The sequence below is a fragment of the Gorilla gorilla genome, chromosome 3 (assembly GCF_029281585.2).
Source record: "Gorilla gorilla gorilla isolate KB3781 chromosome 3, NHGRI_mGorGor1-v2.1_pri, whole genome shotgun sequence".
Classification (NCBI taxonomy): Eukaryota; Metazoa; Chordata; class Mammalia; order Primates; family Hominidae; genus Gorilla; species Gorilla gorilla.
The window spans coordinates 196,423,859-196,443,915 of record NC_073227.2 but is presented as its reverse complement, the minus strand read 5'-3'; the positions used below and the strand labels follow the sequence as shown (position 1 = coordinate 196,443,915).

The 20,057-nt window shown below is 40.5% G+C and overlaps 1 long non-coding RNA gene across 5 annotated transcripts in view; it reads left to right on the top strand.

Annotated features, from left to right (window-relative positions):
- The window catches only part of LOC134758374 (uncharacterized), a 35,196-nt gene extending 16,087 nt beyond the window's left edge, over positions 1–19,109 (top strand). For 2 of the 5 annotated variants that reach the window (XR_010133547.1, XR_010133551.1), the window contains 2 exons: positions 1,427–5,770; positions 11,666–16,232. This is a non-coding gene — a long non-coding RNA (uncharacterized lncRNA). Of the gene's footprint in view, positions 1–1,426; positions 5,771–11,665; positions 16,233–18,704 lie in introns of those variants that run through there. The other 3 variants (XR_010133549.1, XR_010133550.1, XR_010133548.1) reach the window with 3 other exon arrangements.
- Positions 19,110–20,057: the final 948 nt, after the last annotated feature.

Here is a 20,057-nt window from a genome sequence, read left to right as displayed (position 1 = left end):
TGCTCTGTTTTCTTTGTGGCGTTTCAACAGTCGTGGGCAAATTCTTCTTATGTCTGAAGCTCTCCTATATTTTATTACCTGACCACTTTCGCTTTGTGGGTACCAGAGATGACCTTGTAATGTGAGAGGATTTGATCTTGGTGTGTATAATGGCGGATGAGAGCTACAAATTTAGGGGTAGCTGAGCACAGTTTACAGGAAGTAGTCTTGGCTGGTGTTTTTCCTCCAAGGAAGTTGTTGCTTATGATCCTAATTCTAATTTGGAGGTACATTCTAAATAGTCTTCTCTATTACCTTTCCTCCCAAAATTAGTCTTGATTGACTTGTCTGCTCATTTGCATGAGGAACTGAATTGTTGCTCTTTTTATAGATAAATGAGAGATTGAGTTTACTTAGCTCTGAAGAGAAAGGGCATTTTGCTCCTTCTGGCCAAAACGTACTCCTTGGTGACTGGGGCTGAATGGGAGTGTCTGGGGGGTTGACCTTCCCAGGATGTGCAGCAGCCCTACAGGGAACTCCCAAAAAAATTAGTTTAAAAATGCTCATCCAGGAAACACATATAGGTGCTTGCCACTCCATGTTTTGAGCCCTCTCAGAGGTGCTAGATCTCCAGAGAGAGAAACTGAGGCATGTAATAGGAGGGCAGAAACGACTCAGTGGTGACTCACTGTGGAGTCCTGGCCACAGTCAGCACATCTTGTTCCACTACACTAAACCCTAGGCCACAGACCAGTTCCTTGTTTTAAGAAAAAAAAATGTGCAAAACAAATCACCTAAGAATGAGAAACGACAAGGAGAATGACCCACCTTGGTCAACCTGCCCAGCTTTCTGGCACCTCTACTTGCAAGTGATTGTAAAAATAGAAGGACATAACAGGTTTTCTAATACTCCAGCTGGTTACAGATTAGGTCTGTTCTCGTGTACGTTTTAAACTGATGGGCAAATAACATCATGGAAAACTCAGAGCCCAAAGGTTGACCTGCAACTAACTATAATGTTCCTAAATTCTCTGTTTTCTTTTCTGCCTGATTGAAGTCTGCTGTTACTTTTCTACTAACATAAAATCCAATGTTTGCAATGTTTTTAAAATTATTATTGTTTTTGCAAACTGCTGAGTTTGTATTAATCTCTCATGGCCAGAGTTCTGAAGTAAAAACTGTAAGATCCTTGTTTGTAACAAATGCGTTTGTGTGTGTTTATGTGTATGTACATGTATTTCGTTATGTGGTTTTGGCCACAAAGTAGCAAATTGGCTTGAAGCTAAAGAGTATTCATAAATTAAATAATAAGCCTACATGCTTTTCAAGTTCACATGATTTAGGTAACATCTTTCATAAATAAGCTGGTTTTAAAATTATTGGTAAAGTAATATTAGAAATATCTTAAGAATTGTCAGCATAGTTTCATTTGCATTTATTTATCAAGCAATCATCAGAGATTATTGTTGGAGAGGAGTTCATCCAGGGACGGTTGAACTCGAGCGGAATACTGCCTTCTCACTCCATCCCCTTTCCAGTTCCCCATGCTGCTGAGAGCCACCTCCACTGCACAATAAAATCCTTCACATTCACCAACCTCCAATTTGTTCATGCCACTTCATTCCTCCTGGATGATGGACAAGAACCTGGGTGCAGGTACAGGAGGCTGTCACACTGGCCCTCCACTGAGCTGTTTTAACACTTAAGCCATCCATGAATGGCAAAGCTAAAGAACAGCACTGTAACACATGCCTTCTGGGGCTCTGGGGGTCCTGGGCAACCCTTAGACACTGCTGCCAGGCTACGGAATTCTACTCCTGCCAGTGCCTAGAAACACCCATCCCGGTCTCTGCCCCCTCTCACCTGCTCACTCCCACTCCCACAAGGGGTTTGAGAGCTGTGGGCTGAGTAAGTGAGCCACCTCTTCACGAGTCCTCTGAAGAGGTCAAGGGAACTATCCCATCTCAATGTGGAAGTGATATTTCACCACCAAACTACATGAAAGAGCTCTAATCAACTGATTCAAAAAAAAAAGTAAGCGCTTATCAGGCTGGTAGATATTAACCTTTTAATTCACATGACCTTGGTAATCTTTAGTAAGATTAATTTGGTAAGTTTAATTTCAAAATTATCTCCAGTAGTTTAAAATCTTAAAGTCCTGTTGTGTTAAAGTAACCTTGGTTTTTTTCACTGGGAGTTTGAGTTACTAAGAGCTAAAATAATAAGAGTGTAAAAGGTATTTTTGGTGAAGCTTATAAAATACAAGGATGTTTTTTTTGCTGAAGAAAATGTAATATTTTTTCTAGTTAAGAAACTATTTAAGTCACTTTAAAATAAAGGAAAACATACAGGTAAAACTAAATGCATAAAAATTATTAAGCCAGGGCAACAAATGTTACCTCTGAGACCTGTGGTTTTCAAGAAGATAGTCAATGTGGGGGAAGGGCAAGACCAAGTAACTATTAAACTAGAGGGTATAATGTAAAGGAATTGGTCCATTTTGTAGATTGCTATCATCAGCTTCTTGAGAAATCTTTACTATAATGAATTGTAAAAATCACTAATTTAAGGACATAATTCTTAATTTTAAATGCTGCAGAAGGAAAGAGCTTGTTTGTTGATGCAGGAACTACAGCTCACTATTAAACAATCACTACTGAATAATGTGATCCCAAGGCACACGAGGTTATTCCTGCAACTAACCTATTGGACCAGATAAATGCCTCTGTACAGTCTGTTTGCTCTGAGATGGTGACTGACCGAATTTCCCTATAAAATATCAAGTGGAGCACACCAGATGAAGCAGTTGGTATGCTTCATATGCAAGTCGTATGAGACTGACCTTATGATAACCAGCATATTCTCCCACCAAATATGCCCATTACACAGGTCATAGAAAATTTAGGGGTTAAGGGGACTCCTATTGAAACCACCATTGCAAAATTATAACTGAGCTGACCTAGCTAACTACATCTTTTTTCTGATTTCCAAACTGTCCTTGTTCACTTCTGGGTGCAGGCTGACCTAACTTTAGAAAGAACTTAGTTTATAGTTTAATCAACATGATAACAGCCTTTTCCCAAAACAAACCTCCTTCTTGTCTGGGGACTACACTGCCTTTGTAGGACTAACAAATTAGGCACAAGATTAGAAATTATGGTTTAGGAATCATGCAGCTGGAGGCTACAAGATTCTGACCCTCCCTGAACTGCTCCTAAGATCAGTGCTTAAGATATTTTACAGACCCTGCACTTGATGGATCAGCTGGCACCATCCAGATGGATTAACTGCCTCATCTGATCTTGTGACCCCCCTAGCCAGGAACTGACTCAGCACAAGAGGACAGCTTCAGTTTCCTATGATTTTATCTCCTACCTAGCCAATCAGCATTCGTGGCTCACTGGCTTCCCCCCACCCACCAAGTTGTCCTTAAAAACTCCAATCCCTGAATGCTCAGGGAGACAGTTTTGAGTAATAATGAAACTCTGGTCTCCCACACAGCCAGTTCTGCATGAATTACTCTTTCTCTATTGCAATTCCCCTGTCCTGATAAATTGTCTCTGTCTAGGTGGCGGGCAAGGTGAACCCAGTGGGTGGTTATACTTTTCCATGGATACCCCAGGTAACATCACTACCACAAAATCACACAACTGTTTGAGAAGCCTTATCAAATTTCCTGTCCCTCATGGGTCTTACAGATGCTAAATAAAACATTGGGGTAATTAACAACAACTACAACAACAAAAATAAAAAGGGAAAGGAAAAAGGGAGTCAAAGGACTCTCGCCAGAAGAGTGATAGAAATTTTTGGATGGGTTTCCACTATTTACCCCCATTGGAGAACTAAAACAAACAAAAAAATAAAAAAATAAAAAGCCAAAGTTTATAATGAGAAAGATGGCATGGCCTGGGCAATGTTGAGGCAAATAAGATAAACATTAACCAAAGGGCCTGAGTGCCTTGGTCCAAACTTTTGATATAAGATTAAATCCTTTTGATGCAGTATCTTGCTACCTGGGGAATGCAAGGAGGAGAATACTCATAAGCAGGTAGCCTTTCCCCCCTACCATCGCTGATTCTAACTATATCCTCATATAGATTCTAGAGCTGTTATGTTGGACAGTGCCTAATAGACAGCTCTCATCTAACAAGAGTTGTTTGGCTTGTGGATAGTATTTCCAAGGTGAACAAGTGACATCCTGTTTGAAACCCATGTTCTGGTTAAAGAAGAGACAAGCAAATCTTTTTCTTTTGTTATTTGTAGTTTACAGCTATTGGTTGAAGTACATTTTTGTGAACAAGTTTACTTTTCTGTCTGAGTTCTCCAAAATATGGAAACTGCTCATAATCATTCTGATTTTATGACAATATAGTTATTTGCATAGGTTTAGTAAGAGTCTTTACTTTTAAAACAGGACAACTAGAGACACTGGTTATTTTACCAAGGCTTTGACTAGAATAATATATTTTTAGGTAAAGTTCCAGCAAAGCCAACTTAAAATGAGCCTATATAGCCAATCAATTCTTCCTGCATTTTGTGCAAATAATCAGGCCAAGCATAATAAGCCTAAAACTTACTTTGCACACATATTGGTCTTACTGTATCTTCTCTCTAATAGAGAAGGAGGGCTAGAGAGAGAAATTGTTTCAAAGGAAAGTGTAACACTTGTTATTTCAACTCCGACTTTTGTTTCTGAGTGCAGATTGAATCATTAATTATTTCTTGGCTACAGTAATCCTCTAGAGAGTGCCAGATTATAATTTTTCTTCATATTTTTAGTTGGCACCCTAATGGAGTAGGTTCTTCTTTTCTGTTCTGACACACAAATACTCTGCAGAAATACAAATGTTATATCTCCTTGTTTTACTTGCAAGGAAGCTAAAATCATGGTAATCTGAAGAGCAGAGATACAAATCTCCCTCCTTTAGCATTCCACTGGGCCTAATCTGTTTTTCACTTCAAATGGCCTGCTTTTAAGACTATACAAGCACCCTCCCTCTAGGCCCAAGGACTGTCATAGAAAAGGTGGGCATGTGAGGCTGTAAGGGCCTGGATTTGAGGGATAGAATTAGGTCAAAGTTGGACCCTCCAAATCAAGGGTGGGTACAAAGATGCCTAAACAATTGATAAAACAAGGTACGTTGCCTTCTGAGCTATTACACGACACCTTTTCATCCACCCCAACTGTCAGAGGCGTTGGAAGCAGAGCGACTCCATCTTGAGTGAGGGCTAGGAAAATGAGGCTGGGACTGGCCAGGCTGCATTCTCAGAAAGTTAGGCATTCCTAGACTCTAGATGTTTACAGTTAAGGGAATAGATTGATAATATTTACTAAACATCTAGACTTGGGAGTGTCCAGATATCCTGCTATCTTGAGAACAAAGGCATTCCTAATTTTGTGGTAAAGATAATAACATTGATTCTTGCAAAAATATAGTAATTAAGAAAATTAATCCTTTATCACAAACCCTTGAAGCACAGCACATCTCCATCTCCCCATGATCCTTTTTTATCCTTTTTATACAAGCATTGTACCTGGGCTGGACGCATTTCTCCTCTTACTCTTGGGAATGCCCTACTCTGTCTATGGAGTAGCTGTACTTTCACCACTTGACTTTCTTAATAAACTTACTTTTGCTTTGCACTGCAGACTCACCCTGAATTCTTTCTTGCTTGAGATCCAAGAACCCTCTCTTGGGGTCTGGATCAGGATCCCTTTCCTGTAATATCTTTCTGGCAACCACTGAAGGGACTACAGTGAGGAAATCCTTGACCTAAAGGCTAACTTTAGGTAAGTCGTGGGGTCCTGTAATGTCTTTCTGGTGACCACTGAAGAGCCTATAGTGCAGAAACCTTCAATCCAAAGGGAAAATTTGGGTAAGTGGTGGGGTCCAGTGACATCTTTTTGGCAAACCGGAAGTGGTGATATTGAAGAGACCCATGACACAAAGGAAAGTCATTTGCACACACCAATTGGCTGACTTTGGGTAAGTGAGGATTGGGTTAGAAGACCCAACTTAGGGGAGTCTCTCCTAAGACAGAGAGGGTTAAAGGCTTCTCTCAATAAAAGGCAAGGACTCTTGACCAACCTTGGGTTAGAGACCTGACTTAGCAGGGTTAGAGTCCATTCTAAGATTTAGGGGGGTAGCATGAATTCTCTCTCAGATAGAAACAAGTTTGGCACCACAGGATGTTAACTGCCATGCTCTTTGTATTAATCTGCCTTGTCCTCTTTGTGGCATGAATCAATTTCTTGGTTGCAGTCTCTGTTTCTCTGTCATTTTCAGGATACTTCATTCAACTGGTCTTAGGGATTTTAACTTATTCTTCCTATGTGTGCCTCCTGATTTCCATCCATTTGCTTGTGAAACATTGGGAACAAAAAAGGCATTGAAGGCTCCTTCTCTAAAATTGCTGATTGTGGTTTGATATTTCATAGCGATGAGCAATAAGATTAGATAGATGTGGTTATGTTTTGTTGCTGCTGTTATGTTTTGTGCCAACTAGGTGTGATCCAGAAGCACTAGGATGAAAATCAGGGGACTTTTTTTCCTTGCTGTTTTGTTTCATTTTGCACACAAAAAACACTTCTTTCCTTTCTTGGATTCAAGCAAACTGGCTTTGCTTGTCCAATCCATGTTGCCACTATTGCCCAGAACCTGCTTGCTCTGGTCATTCCCATCTAAATCCTCTTCATTTCCTTTGCCTTATTCGACATTTCTAATGTTGGAGTCCATGTTGTGATTTATCTGAGATTCATGGCTGCCTCATTTATATTATTCAGACACTGTGAATAAGATAATTCCATTTTTTGGCAGGGATCCCCCTCATTACTGCAGCTGATCTTAAAAACCTCTCCTATCCTTTTTAGTGGAACTCAGCCAGTGACAATACAATCTCACAGGTTTGGAACTTTACTTTCAACATCACCTGCCTCCTTCATGGGAACTATGGCATCAATTCCAAATAACTCACCACTAGGATATATTTTTGAACATTGAGACCAATTTAAACTGAATAGACTTAAGAAGAGAAAACTGGTGTTTCTATGTAATACATTTGGCCTCGGTATTATTTGGGAAAACAAGAGAAATGGCCTCCTACTGGAACTAAGGCCTTTAATACTGTACTTCAACTCGATTTGTTTTGTAAGTGAGAAGAAAAATGGGATGAAATACCATATGTTCAAGCATTTTTGCTGCTCAGTCAGGATAAAACCCTGCAGCAGGCGCGTGTGTGTTTGATGAGAGGAAAGGAAGAAAAAGAACTGGACATACTAGATGATCCTGTGATGCAAGCTCCTGCAGTTCAGTAGGTATTTTTTGGTGGAGCGGAACCTTCAGCTGTGTCAACCCTTTCTCCCTCTGGTCCAGCTGAAAGTTCTATTGAGAGCCCTTCATCCTCTCCTCCTTACCTGTCTAGTCCCACTCTATACCCACCACTCCCTGAGGAACTTAGCCCAGTGAGTACCACTCGTAGTGAAGCCTCTTCTAAACCTCTGAAAGGAAATCTTTCCTTAGAGAGGTGGCAAATGAGCAAGAAGGCACAGTGAAAGTACATATCCCCTTTTCTATGTCTGACTTGGCTCTATGTAAAAAGAAGCTAGCTATTTCTCTGAAGATCCAGGAAAATTCGTAGATGAATTTGAGAAATTAACTCTGACCTATAGTTCAACTTATCAGGATCTGCACATTTTGTTGTCTCTGTTTTGTACAGCAGAAGAGAAACAACACGTTTTGGGAACAGCTAGGACCCAGGCAGATGAGGTATTGGCTCACAATCTGAACCATAATATATCAAGCAGGAGGCATGGCAGTTCCATCTTGATGGATCCATCTTGATCCAGAGTGGAACTATCAAAGGGGCAGTGAAGACTTGGGGAGGAGAGATCATGTGGTCATTTGCTTGTTGGAAGGGATGAAGAAATGTATGAAAAAGCATGTTAACTATGACAAGGTTGGGGAAGTTTCTCAGGGTAAAGATGAGAATCCAGCTTTGTTTCAGAGGCATTTAGTTGAGGCAATTAAGAAATATGTGAACGCTGGGACTGCCTCAAGGGAAGGGCAAATCCTTTTGGGAGAACGTTTTATAACCCAGTCTGTCCCTGATATCAGTAGGAAGCTAAAAAAAAAAAAAAAAAAAAAAAAAAAAAAAAAAAAAAAAAAGCAGCTATGGGTCCCCAAACTCCTATGAACAGCTTTTGGATATGGCATTTTTAATTTTTAATATCAGGGACAAAGCAGAGGAAGCAGAAAGAGCAAGAAGAACCTCCCACTAGGTGCAGCTCTTGGCTCCAGCCTTAAGCTCACCTCCCACATGGGGTTGCCCGCCTGGGTCTTGGCCTGAACAAGGGAGGTTGAAAGGTGGAAAGCCCAAAGCCGGGTGTCTGAGTCACCAGGCCTTGGCCATAAATCAGTGTGCACGCTGTAAGAAAACTGGCCATTGGAAGAGGGATTGCCCAGCGCTCCGAAGGGAGCCATTGGCACCCCAACCAATAGAAAAGGATAAAGTTCCCTTTGCCCATCACAGGGGGTGTGACAGGGGGAGAGGCTCACTTCTTCAGGGCCCTGCTGCTCAAACCTCTAGGGGAGCATACAGAGGGGCAGGTTGTGGGGGTCCAATCCCCTGGCTACATTTAGGGGTGGATGTTTACAGCTCCTGAAGCCCCAGTGGGCATGTGCTACCATGTGCTCTTTTAGTTTTGCTGTCTATGAGCAGCTTATGTTAACCAGCTTAACTAGACCCTCCACCTCTACCTTGTTGCAAGGACAGAGGGCTTTCTGTATCCTGAGTTCTTACCTTGGTGTACCGGAAGAATCAGATTACACGTGAGCTTGGAGAATGAGCGCAAAGTTTTATTGAGCTCGTGTCATTCCACTGGTCGATGGCCTGTGGGCATGCTGATATGCTCCCCTCGATGTCCTCTTGACGTCCAGCCACTTGTGTCTTCTTCCACCGATGTGTTCCTCTCGATGTCTGGCTGCTTGTGTGTGTGTCTGCCTGCTAAGGTCTCTGAGTTTTTATAGGCACAGGATGGGGGCGTGGCAGGCCAGAATGGTCTTGGAAAATGCAACATTTGGGCGCAAAGGCAGTAGAGCCTGTCCTCACCTAGGTCCATGGGCACAGGCCCAGGGGGTGGAACCCTGGCCAGGGATCTGCCCTTCTCCTTTCAGCACTTTCTTGCCCTCCTTCCTTATCACAATGATGGCCAAAACAGTAAGGCAAGTTCAAGAGTGATGGGGCCCCAGACCTTCTGCCACAGCTCTTATTGGATAACTAGCCATAACTCCTGAGAAGCCTCAGGTAACCCTTGATATGGGTTACCTGGAGGGTAAGAATATTAACTTCCTTCTGGACTGCTTACTTTGTTTTGACCCATTATATTGGGCCCCTGTCACTCCAAAACTGTATGGTCACTAGATGGACAAGCCCATAGATGCCATTTTACCTATCCTTTAAGCTGCTTTTCAGGGACTCTGGTTTTCTCCTGAATACCACACTCCCTTGTTGGGAAGGGATTTGTTGACTCAGCTGCAAATGGTAGTAGCTTTTGGAAATCACAGGCAGGTGAAAAATTGCTCCTTTTCCTTTCCTGTGAATAAATATCAGGTTTTGTTGCTAGACTCTCTTGATTTAAGTCTTAAAGTATGACAGACTTTGAATTCAGCTACCTATTTGCCTGAACACACAGGCACAGGCCCCCTAGATCATTCTTGTATACAATTAGGGAATAGTTTACTCCAGCCAGCTGGATTTAAAGGATTATCCTGTAGATAGTCCTGGGGTAGAATGGTTTGCAGATGGGAAGTAGCTTTGTGCACCACGGAAACAGAAAAGCTGGATATGCTCTCATTAGTCAGCACGAGGTAATTGAATCTCAGGCTTTACCAGCTTTTACCTTGGCTCAAAAGGCAGAATTAATAGCTCTTATTAGAGCCCTGCAATTGGGAATGGACTTAAGAATTAACATTTACACTGACTCTAAGTATGCCTTCCTGGTACTTCGTGCTCATGCTGCTATCTGGAAGGAACAGGGACTCCTAACTGCTAAGGGTTCCCCTATAAAACATCACTTAGAAATTCTGAATCTATTGGTTGCTGTTCTTTTGCCCAAGGAAGTAGCTGTAATCCATTGCATAGGACATCAAAAAGGAGATTCTAGGCTGGGAGTGGTGGCTCATGCCTGTAATCCCAGCACTTTGGGAGGTGGAGGCAGGTGGATCATGAGGTCAGGATTTCAAGACCACCCTGGCCAAGATGGTGAAAACCTGTTTCTACTAAAAATACAAAAATTAGCCGGGCGCAGTGGCAGGTGCCTGAAATCCCAGCTACTTGGGAGACTGAGGCAGGAGAATTGCTTGAACCCAGGGAGCGGAGGTTGCAGTGAGACAAGATCATGCCACTGTACTCCAGCCTGGGCGACAGAGTGAGACTACGTCTCAACAACAACAAAAATCAGATTCTAGTGTGACTAAAGGAAAGTCTTTTGCAGATGCAGCTGCTAAGGCAGCAGCATTAAGGGAGCCAGTTGGACTTGTTGGCATATTAGTACCCTTAGCTACGGTAATGACAGAACCAAAATATACTAAAGAGGAACAAGAATGGGCTAAAGGTCAGGGTTTAATTCAAGATCCTTCTGGCTGGCTTATCAATGAAAACAAACCGTTGATACCAGGTGCTAATCAGTGGAAAATAGCTAAGTATTTGCATGACTCTGCTCATTTGGGAAGAAATTCCCTGTTTCAATTGATGTCTTGGGTTTTTATAGGAAAAGGCTTACTTAAAACAGTAAAGCAGGTAACTTGGGCCTATGAACTATGCTCCTTGAATAAGCCAAATAACCAATCTTTGCCTCCTCTTCTAGTAAGGCCTGTTCAGCATAAAGGAACATACCCTGGTGAAGATTGCTAGCATATACTCAGATGCCCCCATGTAAAGAGATTAAATATTTATTAGTATTTGTTGACACCTTTACAGGTTGGATTGAGGCTTTTCGTACCCAGTCTGAAAAGGCAATTGAGGTTTCTAAACTCCTATTAAAGGAAGTAATTCCTAGTTTTGGGCTACCTAAGAACTTACAGAGTGATAAGGGTCCATCTTTCACAGAGACAATTACTCAAAACGTATCTTCAGCTCTAGGAATTCAGTACCACCTTCACCTGGCGTTGAGGCCACAGACTTCAGGGAAAGTAGAAAGAGCTAATCAAACTCTAAAAAGGACTCTTGCCAAACTATGCCAAGAAACATCAGAAACCTGGCTGCCTGTATTGCCAGTAGCCTTGTTATGGGTTTGAGGGGCCCCCAAGGGAAATCTGCCTCTCAGCCTTTTTGAAATGATGTGTCAAAGGCCTTTTGTAACTACAGACCTCCGAATAGACATAGATACTTTCAAGCCACAGAATTATGCAATCAACTTAGGACACGTGCAAAAGGCACTCCCTGAATATGGAAATCAAAGACTCCCTTCCCCCACTAAGGAGGAGACTCTTGTTACAACCGAAGCAGGAAATTGGGTCCTATTAAAAACTTGGAAGGAATAATCCCTAGCAGATCAGCTTTCCCCAAAAACGGAAGGGACCCTATCAAGTTCTCCTTACTTGATATCCCAATTGCAGGTAAGCTTCTGGGAATAAACAGCTAGGTCCACTTATCTCAAATTAAACCTTTCTCTTATGGAGTTCCACAGGCTGAGGAACAGAAGAGACTGATCACGTTTATTCCTGTGAGCCAACCAGTAACCTCCAACTCCTGTTCAGAAGAAGCAAAAAGGATGGGTAACGTAAAGACATGGATTGGCATTCTACTTTTGGGTATAAGTTGGAATCATGCCGAGAGTAACTTGTGTACAATATCGGCTTGGTTCCGACAACTACCTAGTTCTTGGAAAGACTTCCCGTTTAGTTTACTTGGAGTGATTATACTTATTTTGCTTTTCTGTTGTGGAATATATTGTGGTTGTACTTTTTGTGTAGAAATGCGAGACAAACTCACTCAACGCTTTCTTAAATTGGACACATTAATCTTCCAGGTATCACCTCTTGTCAGAACTCACAGCTCTGAACGAACTTCACCATGCCAATGCTTTCTGAATGAGCTTCTCTCTACCCTGAATGCAAGAGACCCTAATAGTTAGGCAGGAATATCATTGCCCCTATTCAGCCCGAAGGAGATACAGAAGATGGATCTTCATTCCTCTGCAACCCTTAGGATTAAGGGTCCTCTCTTAAAGGGAGCCGGGCGATATGTCAGAGTCTATGGAACCAGAGTGACTTCATCTTGAGTGAAGCCTAGGAAAATGAGGCTAGGACCGGCTGTGCTGCATTCCCAGAAAGTTAGGCATTCCTAGCCTCTAGATGTTTATGATTAAGGAAACAGGTTGATAATGTTTACTAAGCAGACTCAGACTTGGGAGTGTCCTAATATCCCCATATCTTGAGAACAAAGGTACTCCTAATTTTGCTTTAAAGATAATAATATTGATTCTTGCAAAAACATTGTAATTAAGAAAATTAATCACAAACTCTTGTAGCAGAGCACATCTCCCTCCTCATGATCTTTTTTTATCCTATATACACAAACATTGTACCTAGAGTGGACACGTTTCTCCCCTTACTTTTGGGAATGGCCTACTCTGTCTATGAAGTAGCTGTGCTTTCACCACTTTACTTTCTTAATAAACTTGCTTTTGCTTTGCACCGTGGACTCACCCTGAATTCTTTCTTGTGTGAGATCCAAGAACCCTCTATTGGGGTCTGGATTGGGACCCCTTTCCTGTAACACAACCATAAAGAATATCCTACTTCCTATAGAATTAAAAGTAAGTAATTACTGAGAGTATAAAGATACCTCATAACAGAACCTCTTGGCTATAATACTCTCAGTTAAGAGTTTTTCAGATATATATGTATTTTTTTAATTTTCAGAAGAATGCTTATGTTTTGTATAGCTAACTACTACAAGTCTGTAACTAATACCAAGATTATAGTAGCTCAACACATAGAAGTTAAAGAGAAGTCAGTTTTGTATCCTGTCTGTGGATTTTGTTTGTTGGCTTTTAACTTAAAAAAAATTACTTAAAAAAAATTAAGGGGGTAATGAATGCCTGTCTATGTCCATTCTTATCTGGCTAGCCTCTAAGTCCCTTGGCCACAGGGAGTCCCATCAAAGGACAGGATGGACCTGGGGCAGGCAGCCATGCCACTCTGGCAACACTACGGGACAAAATAAAAATGTGGTGGCCATTGATGTTGCCTTTGGCAAATCTTGGCCAGAAGGGGGAGAATGTAAACCAAAAATGAAATTCTAAGGTCCCTGCAACCATCTGAATGGACCCTTTCTCTCAACTAAGGGCATTCTGGAGTTAACCAGAAAATCTAGTTCAGGCCATGATGGAAGAAAGGGTTGGACATGTGTCACTATACTCGCCCCCGCAGCATTAACATCAACACAGACCTTAAGTCTGATAAGAAACCTTTACAATCTATTTTCTCTGAAGGCTGCTACCTGGAGGCTTCATCTGCATGATAAAACCTTTGTCTCCCCAACCCCATATCTTAACCTAGACATTCCTTTCTACTGATAATAACTCTTTCAACCAATTGCCAATCAAAACATTTTCAAATCTATCTATGACCTGGAAGCTCTCCTTCACTCCCTCACCCCCACCTTGGCTGGAGTTGTCCCGCCTTTCCAGGTGGAACCAAATATAAGTCTTGCATGTATTAACTGATGTATTATGTTTCCCTAAAATATATAAAAGCAAGCTGTACACCAACCACCTTGGGCATATGTCATCAGGACCTCCTGAGGCTGTGTCATGGTTATGTCCTTAACCTTGGCAAAATAAACATGTTAAATTGATTGAGACATGTTTCAGATATTTTGGATTCACATGAGTTTGACATAATTTAAAAATGCACATATTATAAAAGCAATATCCTGCTGCATCTAATGACACTTAACATCCCAGTTTTACATAAACTTGTGAATGGAAAGTATTTGAAGAAACTAATATCTAGTAGAAATTCTTACAGTTCCTAATATTTGATGCAAAGTGTGTGTGTATTGCTTTAATTGAATAAGAGAAAAGAGTAAAGCAAAATTATAGTAACCGCAATAGCTACCACTTATTAATCTCATTATGCAAGTCTGCCAATATGTTAAATGTTTTGAGTATATTTTTGTCACCTTCACTACAACCTTAAAGTTTAGAAATTATTTACATACAGCAGATGGTGAACTCCGATTCAGAAAGATTAAAATCCTTTGCTCAAGAAAGCAAAAAGGGCAGATTTGAATTAACCTCCATCTGCCACTAGTGTTCATTTTCTCACTGCTTTCTTATTTTTTAAGTCTTGGGCTTTTCTCTTTCATCACAAACCTTTGGAAGTGTGGGGGCTGAAATGGTCTAATACATACTTATCTCTTGAAATATAGTTCTTAAGGAGCCAAGAAATAATGCCATGTAATTAGTAATGCCATTAGTATTTATTATGTGCTGTATTCCAGTTTCTGTGCTAATTATATAACCTGGATTAACGTATTCAGTGTTCACAATGGTGCTATATGATAAATAATGTTGAATCATAGTTGCAAGCACCTGAAAGTAGATTTTGGTTGACAAGCAAAAAACAAATGTGTTAACATCATGGTAGACAGCTAACAAGTTTCCCCAGGTAGAGAGAATCCGGTCTTGGAGGATGCACACACAGGAATGAAGCTTGTGTATGCCCCCATCTTATGGTAACACTGGAGGACCGGTTCAGTGAGAACATGGCCAGCACTACTGCCGCTCATTAGCTTCTGTGACTTCCACCACTGATACTTCGGGGATTGTTGCAATGCTGCCCAAATAATGGAATTTTGTTGTACGTAATCGGTTCCACTCCCAGAGATAGTTACATGAGGTCCTCAGTACAGAGCAGGTGCCCCTCACTAGCATCAAAGCCTTTTAACCTTTCATTGAGGGAGGGGACTCCATCCTCCACCAAGATTCATATGATGGGGAATTTTTTCAAGCTTAAAAGAGGATTTGGATGCTGAGCAGACTTAAAGAATAACCAGTAACCACTTTGCAAGTAAGAAAACTGAAGTGGAGAAAGATTGCGTAGTTTTCTCAAATATATATATATATTTTTGAGACAGAGTCTTACTCTGTCACCCAGGAGGGAGTGCTGTGGCATGATCTTGCCTCACTGCAACCTCTGCCTCCCAAGTTCAAGCGATTCTCCTGCCTCAGCATCCCAAGTAGCTGGGATTACAGGTGTGTGCCACTATGCCCGACTAAGTTTTGTATTCTTAGTAAAGATGGAGTTTCACCATGTTGGCCAGGATGGTCTCGAACCCCTGACCTCACGATCTGCCCACCTCGGCCTCTCAAAGTGCTGGAATTATAGGTGTTAACCATGGCGCCTGGCCTCAAATACACATAATTAGTAATCAGCAAAGATGTGACTGGATTTTAAAGTCTGTATGACTCTAAAATGTCTGCTTCTAACTACTTTCTGCTCTGGTAGTTTCCTACTATCAATTATTTGTTTTGCTCGGCCGTTCCCTCAGTGTAAGAGAGGGCACACATGGACACTTTCTGTTATTTTTTTTCTGCCTGGCTGCTGAGGGGTTGCTGCTATGACATCTCTTTTACACTGAAAGGCAAAGGGGATATTCGAGTTTGCACGCATGCAGACACAGTCACTTCTTCTAATGGCAGCTGTTAGTACTGTTTAGAGATTCTCCACACAGGATATTCATACACATCTCAACCTCAACCAAATGATATTTTCTTTCTAAAGGTGAATTTTCCTTTCATGTTGTACATCACCTCCTGTAAATCCGCATACAGATCTGATGCCCTTAAGTCTTAAAGTTTGTGGACATTCTGAATAATACTTGACTTGTTGAAATTAAATTGTGCTGGAAGACAAATCTAAAAGAAGCTAAAATGTGAGAGAAAACATTTGTAGACTGCAAACATTTTGAAACAGAGGTAGGAAGCTTTTAGGCATGCCAGTTGCTAGGAAACCATATCTTGGTTATATAGTTTCAAAATTACTGAAGAGCTCATGCTTGCTTAGGTCAATAGAGAACCAATAGGAGCAGAAGAAAATCCGATGCAATAAAATGTTTAATGTTTTAAAAAGATGACTGCCAAAATAATTAATTGAAGAGAATACTGAACCAATAATAAGGTTCAAATTACAGATTGTTCTTTATTTGGAGCCATGAGTTCAAACTGCTATAAGATTTATGAAGCTATGAGGATATTAATTAATTATTTAGCATTAGAGGATTCAGGACAGTATTTTTAAATTAGAGATACTATTAACTACTTCACATGATTTTTCTGTAAAAATAATAGTTTTGTGATAGCATCTTGTATAATATATGATGTGGATTAGTGTTTAATATATAAACCAAGGGTATATATTACTGCCTCTGAGCCCAGCTCTGCTGCCCAAGGAATGCAATTTATTTAGCTCTTTCCTCACCCCTTGTTCCATCATCATTCAACTGGGCAATGACAATAGCTTTCTGACTGGTTTTCTGGTCAACAGTCCTTCTCTTAGAGCGAGCTATCTTTCCTAAGCAAAAACCTTGTCCTCTAGGGAAATTTGCTTCCATAAAAAAGATCAATTAACTTCCTCCAAATTCAATAAGCTGGACAAAAATAAGTAGAAGCAGCAGAACACAAATGGAAGAAAGGGTGCAGGTTCATTCCATACACTTTGAATATTGTTACCCAGAAACAGAATTTTCCACGAGTTGCTTGAGTGGCTCATCTCCAGTTTTCTCTGAAATAGTATAGTCTGAGAAAAGGAGTGGGCACTTTTATGAGAACTCTTAGAGATAACATAAATCTATATGGAAGCATCCAGAATAGAGATTTGGGGTGGCAGTAAGTTGGTAAAGCAGGGACATGTGCAAAACGTCAGCCACAGTCCACCATTGTAGGTGCACAGCTCTTAACTTGGTACAAGGAATTTCAGGGTTTATAAAATTTGCTTTCCTCTGCAAGAAAGAAAGAGAGAGAGAGAAAGAGAAAGAAGCCTAAGAAACTTCAAAGTTTCTGTGTCTCACAACAAAGACTTCAGAGAAAGCAAAGGCAAAAGAGAGAAGAAAAATGAAGAACCAGTGGAAGTGTCCATGACCCAGAGTGAGGCTGAACAGAAGCCTCAATTCAATGCTTCTCTCTACTGCTGCCAACAACTCCATATAGGAAGCTCATTCTAAATTTTGCTAATTATTCCAACAATTAGTTAACCCTGTCCTTGAAACATTGGAAAAGAGAATAAATTGAGTGATATAAAGAATAGAAACCAAGAAAAAATATAATTATTAGCAAATTATATCACAGAAAACTTCATATTTCAAGAGATTCACTGAAAATGGAAATATATGGAAAGTAATGAATTAATACAGCTGGTGACATTATTAATATAAGCAAGTCAAAGTATTACTGGCACAAAGCTAGTAAAGATAAGGAAGTCAATTATTCACATGAAGAATACGAATAATAAAGCAAGTCATGGTGGCTCAGGCCTGTAATCCCAGCACTTTGGGAGGCTGAGGCAGGAGTATTGCTTGAGGCCAGGAGTATGAGACCAGCCTGGCCAACATAGTGAAACCCTGTCTCTACAAAAAATACAAAAACTAGCTTGGCATGGTGGCATGTACCTGTCGTCCCAATTACTCAGGAGGCTGAGGTGGGAGGACCATCTGAGCCCAAGAAGTAGAGACTGCAGTGAGCCGTGATGGTACGTACCACTGCACTCCAGCCTTGGCAATACAGCATTTCCAAAAATAATCATGATAATAATTTTAAAAAAAGATTATGAGCAATAAAATGTTTAGTGATGAGTGTAACAAAAAATACATAGAACCTACAAGTGGATACAGCTTTTGAAATAAGGTGAACCACTTAAAAGAAAGCTTGAATAAATCAAAGAAACTGTCTCATTCTTGAAAACTTTCATATTTTAAAATATAAGTTTTCCTTAGATGGTTCCATAGATGAGATATAAACCCCATAAGAATGCCAGGATATTTTATTTTTTTAGGATGGGGAGCAAAACTTCACAAAATTATTTTAAAGTTCATCTGAAGAATAAAAATAGGTAAATAGCCACGGCGGGAGGGAGGACGTTGCCCAGAACTGACAGCATTGAACACAGTCTTGCTAGTAAAATACATCCTGAGGCTAAAATAATGGGAAAGGAAAAAAATAGCTGGGTCTGTACTTAATTCCTTATGCCAGAACACATTCAACAAGTAAACCATGCACATCTGAGAAGAAAATATGCATTCATGTTTTATACATTTAACACATTTAGTATTTTTAAGAGAGAAAGCATTTTAAAAAATATGCTATGAAACCGAAAAATCAAAAATAAACAATTCTTGAAATCGACATATGGAAATTTAAGCAGCATGACAAAGAAATGTAAGTGAAAAACCTCTTTAGGGTCAAAATAAAGGGAAATGATAATGATGCTGCACTGGGGGAAAGTACTTGTCATACATAAGACAACAAATTCTCTAATACAGAACATGTGATACATCACCAGGATAAAACAATCTGGGAGAAACAATGACCATTTCCTCTAAAAAGGCATTTTACAAAAATCAGCTAAAATTAAAATGTCCAGATGATATTTTTAAGAGCTTAAATTTCATTTTTAATTTAAAAATACAATTAAAATAACAATTTACCATTTTTCACTTATCAGGTTAGCAGAAATTTTAGAAATCAGCTAACTCTCTTTGCGGCAATATGGAAAATAAAGATTATACAATAAAAAATTAGCACAAGTTATCAGTAACTGCCTGTTCCACAGTACAAGGCGTGCCACCTTCCACAGGGCCCTCTCGGTGTTAATGCGGGTCTGAGCACCTCAACACCAGCACCTGAGACTCCAGCCTCACTATCGCCCCTCCCCAAAGTCTTGGCTTCGGTAGGTATATATTTCAATCCACAAGTTGTGTTCACAAGAAATGCAGCTTCAGTTTTCTAAATCTTGATTTCATATTTCAAGTCCCCACTTGATATCAGTTCAGGGTTCTTGCCCCTTTGCCCAGGTTTGTATTGGGATTCCATGTCATTATGGTGGGAGGTTTCTCATGATCAGGCAGTTTCAGTCCTCACTGACACTGGCTGAGATGCCCATTCTCTCCTTTGGCCACTGACAAGTAGTTCGTGCATGTTGCCACTACGCCTTTCTCAGTATTTTGCTAATTTTATTTTAGAGTGTTAACATCTCTTTGGACTCTGCGTAAGGTTGGGCAAATAGACTCCATGTATGCTTAAATAAAATAAGGCTATCTGGATATTCTGTTGTACTTTTTCCCATTGGGTTTGACAGCTTTGAGTTAAGTGTACCAACATTGAAGCTTCTCTTGTTTTTCTACTGCTATTCTTATGTTAATGAAATTATTCTCTCAGAATCAGGGGGTATTTTTTCCATCTCTAGAGTCTCTTCAGCCTTTGCCTGAGTTTTAGAACTCATGAGCCTTTTACCTGCTCTAACGTTTCTTTCCTGAGTCAGTGAATGACAAGTCGTCCAATAGATATTGGCAAACACTTAGGTAAAACAATGATACTATTTTAAAAATACTGGATGTTAGCTCTTCTTGCTTGTAACCAGTGCCACCTGCAAAAGGAAGACCATGTGACAGACTGTATAATGGCACGAGGAGGAGGTGAGGGGCAGCTTGGAGAGAGGAGCTGGACAGGAAAAGCTTTCCAGTCGAGGGGCATTTCGACTCTTTTCGAAGCACATGAAATGCGGTGGTTGGGAGAAGGAAGAAAAAAATGGATGGTAGAATTACTAATATGTAAATTTAGAGGCAGAGAATAGTGTGAGATGAGGCTGAAAGTAAAAGCAGGTTCATATCATAGATGTGATGATGAAGAACTCACACACTGTACAGTAGATCAGGAGGAGCCAAACAAACATTCTGACGGTGAGAATGAAATCGTTGTTGCATTCGTAAAGATCAACAGGGTGGCAATGTTTAGCATGAATTTGGTGGGAGCAAAACCAGACGCAGACAGACAAATTCATAAGCTATTTCCATTCAGG